This window comes from Danio aesculapii, chromosome 2, assembly GCF_903798145.1.
Source record: "Danio aesculapii chromosome 2, fDanAes4.1, whole genome shotgun sequence".
NCBI lineage: Eukaryota > Metazoa > Chordata > Actinopteri > Cypriniformes > Danionidae > Danio > Danio aesculapii.
In genome coordinates this window covers 50,326,418-50,332,417 of record NC_079436.1, presented here as the reverse complement: position 1 = coordinate 50,332,417, position 6,000 = coordinate 50,326,418, and the positions used below count along the sequence as shown (strand labels likewise).

Here is a 6,000-nt window from a genome sequence, read left to right as displayed (position 1 = left end):
CCTGGATTGTTTTTGTAACAAAAAAACTTGGCGTTGTGCTTACTGTAATTCTCTCTTTATTACTTGTATTTTTTTCAAAATGATTACATACACTTTATTAGGTACACCTTACTAGTACCAGGTTGGACCCCTTTTAGCCTTCAGAACTGCCTTAATCCTATGTGGCATAGATTCAACAAGGTACTGGAAATATTCCTCAGAGATTTTGGTCCATACTGACATGAAAGCATCATGCAGTTGCTGTGTGCCAAGAAAATATCCCCTACACCATTACACCACGACCAGCCTGAACCGTTGATACAAGGCAGGATGGATCCATGCTTTCATGTTGTGGACATCAAAATCTGACCTTACCATCTGAATGTGGCAGCAGAAATCGAGACTCATCAGACCAGGCAATGTTTTTTCAATCTTCTATCATCCAATTTTGGTGAGCCTGTGGGAATTGTAGCCTCAGTTTCATGTTCTTAGCTGACAGGAGTGACACCTGGTGTGGTCTTCTGCTGCTGTAGCCCATCCGCTTCAAGGTTGGACATGTTGTGCATTCAGAGATGCTATTCTGCATACCTCATTTGTAACGAGTGGTTATTTGAGTTGCCTTTCTTTCAGCTGGAACCAATCTGCCCATTCTCCTCTGACCTCTGGCATCAACAAGGCATTTGCACTCACAGAACTGTCATTCACTGGATATTTTCACTTTTATTGGACCATTCTCTGTAAACGCTAGAGATGGTTGTGCATGAAAATCCCAGTTGATCAGCTGTTTCTGAAATACATAGTTGCTGCCATGTGATTGGCTGATTGGTTTTTTGTATCAGTTGGACAGGTGTAACTAATTAAAGTGACTGGTGAGTGTATTCATTCATTCATTTGTTCATTCATTTTCTTTTCGGCTTAGTTCCTTTATTAATCTGGGGTCCCTACAGCAGAATGAACCACCAACGTTTTGCGCAGCAGATGCCCTTCCAGCTGCAACCCACCACTGGGAAACACCCATACACTCTCATTCGCACACATATACTTTGGACAATTTTAGCTTACCCAATTCAACTGTACCGCATGTCTTTGGACTTGTGGGGGAAACCAGAGCACCCAGAGGAAACCCACGTAAACGCGGGGAGAACATGCAAACGCCGCACAGAAATGCTAACTGACCCAGCCAAGGCTCGAACCAGCGACCTTCTTGTTGTGAGACAGCACTATCTACTGCGTCAGCCCGGTGAGTGTAGTTGATGCTAATTTGAAATTGTATATTTTATGCATTTTAAATCTGCTTATAATGTAGTCTTATATAAAGTATAGTATAAAGAATTATATTTTATAGTATAATATACTTATATGTGTGTGTGTGTGTGTGTGTGTGTGTGTGTGTGTGTGTGTGTGTGTGTGCGTGTGCGTGTGCCTGTGTCTGTGTCTGTGTGTGTGCGTGTGTGTGTGTGTGTGTGTGTGTGTGTGTGTGTGTGTGTAAAGAATTAGCGCATAAAATAGTTTCTTTTGCACAGATAGTCGATTTTTTTTACATTTAAGATGTCTGTATCAAACATCTTGCAAAAAATGTACTGTGGTGGTACCATGGCAAAAAATATGGCATGGTACAGTGATACTATGATAATTTAACACATACTATCTAGGACTGAACCTTTAATTAGTAAAACCCACAATTTTATATCGCACATTTTACTGAAACAATATTAAAATCCTCGTTCAAATTCGTAGTAATAAAGAGTATAAATACGTGTTGACAACATAAATTTCTGAGGTTAAACACAAACAGACAAAAAAACGTTTTCCATAGGCTACGCGTCTATTTTGAGTTTTTGGATTTGGATTTTAAGCATATTTTGTGCTTAATGTGTAGGAAACATACAAAATAAGCTCCTAAATGTTTCATTATTGAAAACTTGTGATATAAAAATGTTTCTAATTCTTAATATAAACTGGGGAAGGAAATAATTATTAGCTATTTTCGATGTGCACTTTGTTATTCGAGTTTATTGCTGTTCATTATACAGAGAATTCTCCTCAATCATCCTAAACTATCTGGTTAATATAGAATATGCGTATTTATGCGGTCAACGTGCAGAATATGTAACGATTCAAAAATATATCATCGCATAATTCGCGTGACAGGATGCGGAACCTTCAGCCACAACGGCGGTTTCCGAGGGCCGCACTCGTTGCCGGAGCTTGTCTCTGTTTCCGGAGGGACTGTGTTTCCGTGAGCACGCGCTGACGGAGTTTTTCTGTTCGTTGTTTCGGCGTCGCTCTTTTTATTTTATAAGTGAAAAACAAAGCTCGCCACACACCTATTCGGAGTTACAACAGGGAATCTTACTGACCAGGAGCCCGAGCAGTGCTGGAGATTCATGTTTGCTTTCGTCGTTCTTTCTGGATGATGGTAAGAGCGCGAGATTAGCGGTTAGCTTTAGCTTTAATCCTAAACGCAAACACGCACAGTAATTAACCCAAATTATTATATTATCACCACAATAACTACTGCGTTATGCGCTTCTTCTCTCATAGCTTGAAATAACAGCTCTCCGTGTGTTGTTAGAGCATTTCTGGTGTGTTTTGAGGAAAGGCCTCAGTTGTCACAGTGTATTTACATGAAGCACAGATAACGAAGCTTTTAATTACATGTTTCTGCTTTTAGGTTTAATTAAGTACTGATACTCTGGTATATACACATTAATATAAAGCAAGATAAATGAATCGACTTTTGGTATTGCTAGTTTTGTACGCACGGAGAGCAAACCGACTAAACTAGATCAGGTTTTACATTCAGCTTATGAGAAATGAAGCCAGTTTTGACATGTCACTCGGCCTCAGATTGAGGTAAAGTTGGTTTTATACTCAATTTCAATTTTATTTACATAGCACCAGAGGTTGACCAATGTGCTACACAGTATGCATGGGCCGGTATAAGATTCTGACGGTATGAAAACCTTGGATAAAAATATATAGAGGTAAAGTTGGATTTATATTCGCAAAATTCGTTCATTTAGAAGTCTCTATATTGTTTACCATGTTACTTTGAATATTCGATTGGAATTAGTACGCAAGTATGACTTCTAAACAACATTAACGCTATCTAATTCACTGTGAACAATGTTGTACTTTGATAGTCATTTGCTGCTAATATGATTTCCCTATCTAGGATTTGCAAAGAATACTGAAATTATACTATTAAGGAGAATGTCTGAATATCCGAATTTAAAACCAACTTTACCATCCAAAAATATATTAAAAATATCACAGTTTGACGATATTGTGATTACTGCGATAAAATATTCTTTTTAAAATGTCTGGGTAAAAACAGAGCTTCTGCAGGTTTCATAATATCAAATGTAAGAATTTTTAAGACCTTTTTAAGACCAATATGAATGAAATTTTAGACTTTCACATGGTGAAACGCTAATAATTTTCAGTAATAACCAGTGGAGGTTTTTTACTTGCTCCATTAAAATTAAAATTCTGTTATTTCTTAGCCACATATTTAAAATAATGGGTCAAAACAAGCAAACTCTAGTTATATACAGTACATACATATTTTTATTAGCATAACCTTTTAAAAAAAGACAAATTTTTTATGCACAACATGAATTTATGCATAAAAATATGGAGAACTGTTAATGTGACAAATGTGATTGTAAGGAAGACAGTTAAATAGCTAAATAGTGATAAAAGTAAATTTTGTTTAACGTTTTTTTATTTTTAAAGATGGATTTGTTGGTTGTGTCGATTGGCCATAGCTTAACATGGACAATTAGTGAAAACTAAGACCTGTTTAGAAACGTTTAAGACCTACAACATCATATTACAGTGAATTTAATACTTTTTAAGGGCTTAAATTTAGTTTTTGAAATTTAAGACTTTTTAAGACCCCACGGACACCCTGATTTTTTTTTTTCATTTCACTTTGAACACAATATATTTTATTTTGAGAAACATTCTAAATAATTTGGAGCAGTAAACATGTCAGGCTAAATAATTCAAATGAATCGTTGATTTTGCTTACTTCATTAGTGTCAAAAGCACAGATTTCTGTACAATTTAAAGTGCCGTCTTTGTATATTTTTTTCTTATGGAGTTAACGTTGTCCTAAAAAAAGTAAATAAATCTTACACACACATTAGGAACAGTATAGCAGAAAATTTTGCCGGTTTTAAAACCATGACTTTTTCAAACCACGGTATACCTTGAAAACGGTTATCGTCCCATGCCTACTGCACAGTACAAATCACAACAGAGGACAAAATATAAAATTCTAGTTAAAACAGACAATTTTCATTGATAAAATGGCAAATCAAAGAGGTAAGTTTTCAACCTAGATTTAAAAACAGACAGGGATGAAACAGATATAATACAGAGGGACAGAACGTTCCATAACCTAGGTCCAGCCACTGCGAAGGCACGGTCACCTCTGCATTTCGTTCACATGAATATTTAAAAAAAAAATATTTAGTAGTTTTAACCAGGACTGAGGTTGATTAACAGATTTATACAAAAAAAAATATATCTATATCTGATGCATTTTTTACAGCAGTTAAGTTCAGTGAATGTTTTCATCCCGAACAAAACAAAAGGGTAGTAAATGTGAACGGTGCACAATATCATTTAACAGTAAATAATATCATTTCAGAAAAGTAATCTTTGCAAATTCTACATGGGAAAATCATATTAACAGGCAATGACTATCAATGTAACGTTACAAAATAGTTCAGAGTCAAATAAATAGTTCTAATGTTGTTTTCAAGTCATACTTGCATGTGATTTCAGACAGAATATTCAAAGTACCATGGTAAACAATATAGGGGGCTTGTCACAAGTTGTCAGTGAATGAATGTGCAACGATAAAACCAACTTGACCTCAATCGGTCTCAGTAGATGTCTAATAAACATCATGAAGTAACGGTCGTTAATATGAGCTGTATTAGGGTTGAGCACAAATCTATGAAAAATAAAGATGAGAAATGAGTTTGACTTTAGCAGTGATTGAGGTAAAGTTGGTTTTATATTTGCATATTCTGACTTTTCTTCCTAAAAATGTTATTTCAGAAGAGTATTCTTTGCAAATTCTACATAAAGAAATCGTATTAGCAGCTAATAACTATCAAAGTACACCATTGTTCAGTCAAATAAATAGTGCTCATATTTTGTTCGAGTCATACTTAAGCCTAGTTCACACTACAGGATTTTAAACATCAGCAGATCGCTGTGCCGTTTACACTACATGACTTGATTTTGGGCTTTTAATCGCTGTGGTGTTCACATTGGTTTGCCAGCAGCTCAGTTAAGCTACTAAACCACAGCCAATGAAATTTTCATGGAGGAGTCGTCAGAAAAAGCTGAACACTATTGGCTGCTTGTGTGCTGATGACATCACTGACAGCATTTCAAGCTTTCAAGGGAGCGTTTAAAAACATCGCCAGCCAGCTGATGCATCAGCAGATCAGTCGCTCATCTACAAGGGCCAAGTAGAAAGATATACAGAGCGTTTTTAATTTTTGAAATTTAATAACTCTCTGAAATAAAACTAACATATCTATAGCACCCTGACGTTTCCTAAATATCTGTGTATTTCTTTCTAACTTTGTTATTTTTTTAAATTACAAAGCAGCAAAGAACTGAGCATTTCTACTCTCCTGTCCGTGTTATCACGGAATATGCTTATTTCACGCGGCTGCCATTTTAAAACAGGAAAGCGAGGCTGCGGTGGGAAGAAACCCGGAAGTATAGGATCAGCACTGTAAACATTGCATGCTGTGTACTACAAACCTCCAGCTGTTGCCACGATTTCAAAATGCAGAAATGGTGTAAACATCACATTAATATCATTCAGTTCAGTTTAATTTAAACAATTAAAAGCATATTAGGCATCAAACAACATTACAATCTATTTCAGAGTAATACGCCCAAGTGTCCTCCTAGGCTCCAGTTCATGGCACTAGGTAAACACCGTGGGGATGCTTCCCAGCTTCAACCTATGTAACCCGGTGA

General features: G+C 36.2%; 1 protein-coding gene across 1 annotated transcript in view; it reads left to right on the top strand.

Moving 5' to 3' along the window:
- Positions 1-2,192: 2,192 nt before the first annotated feature.
- cul1a (cullin 1a) overlaps positions 2,193-6,000 on the top strand; it is a 45,123-nt gene continuing 41,315 nt past the window's right edge. Inside the window, exon 1 of the mRNA XM_056481753.1 lies at positions 2,193-2,398. The gene's annotated coding sequence lies outside the window, so the exon portion shown is untranslated. The remainder of the gene's footprint in view (positions 2,399-6,000) is intronic.